Raw genomic sequence first — 278 nt, 5'->3', positions numbered from 1 at the left:
TCTTCCCTTACTTCCAGGAAAAGACATCCAAAAATATCCTTGAAAACAAATAGTAAGACCGGCTCCCAGAATGCACTGCGGTGCTGTGTTTGCCAGTGTAAACAACAGTTGTATCTGGGAAGGATTGGGGCGACTAGCTAGTTAGTTTGCGCCAGCAATCCGGGCGCTATTACACAGCAAGATTAAAGCCACACTCCCTTTAATAGTCCATCCTTATTCAATGTAGGGTTGAGGGGACAGTTTAGAAACAGCTGACGCGCTTCAGGGGCTCATACAAA

This window comes from Nanorana parkeri, unplaced genomic scaffold, assembly GCF_000935625.1.
Source record: "Nanorana parkeri isolate BGI_ZX_2015 unplaced genomic scaffold, ASM93562v1 scaffold2312, whole genome shotgun sequence".
In the NCBI taxonomy this organism is placed as follows: Eukaryota; Metazoa; Chordata; class Amphibia; order Anura; family Dicroglossidae; genus Nanorana; species Nanorana parkeri.
This window is presented reverse-complemented; position numbering follows the sequence as displayed.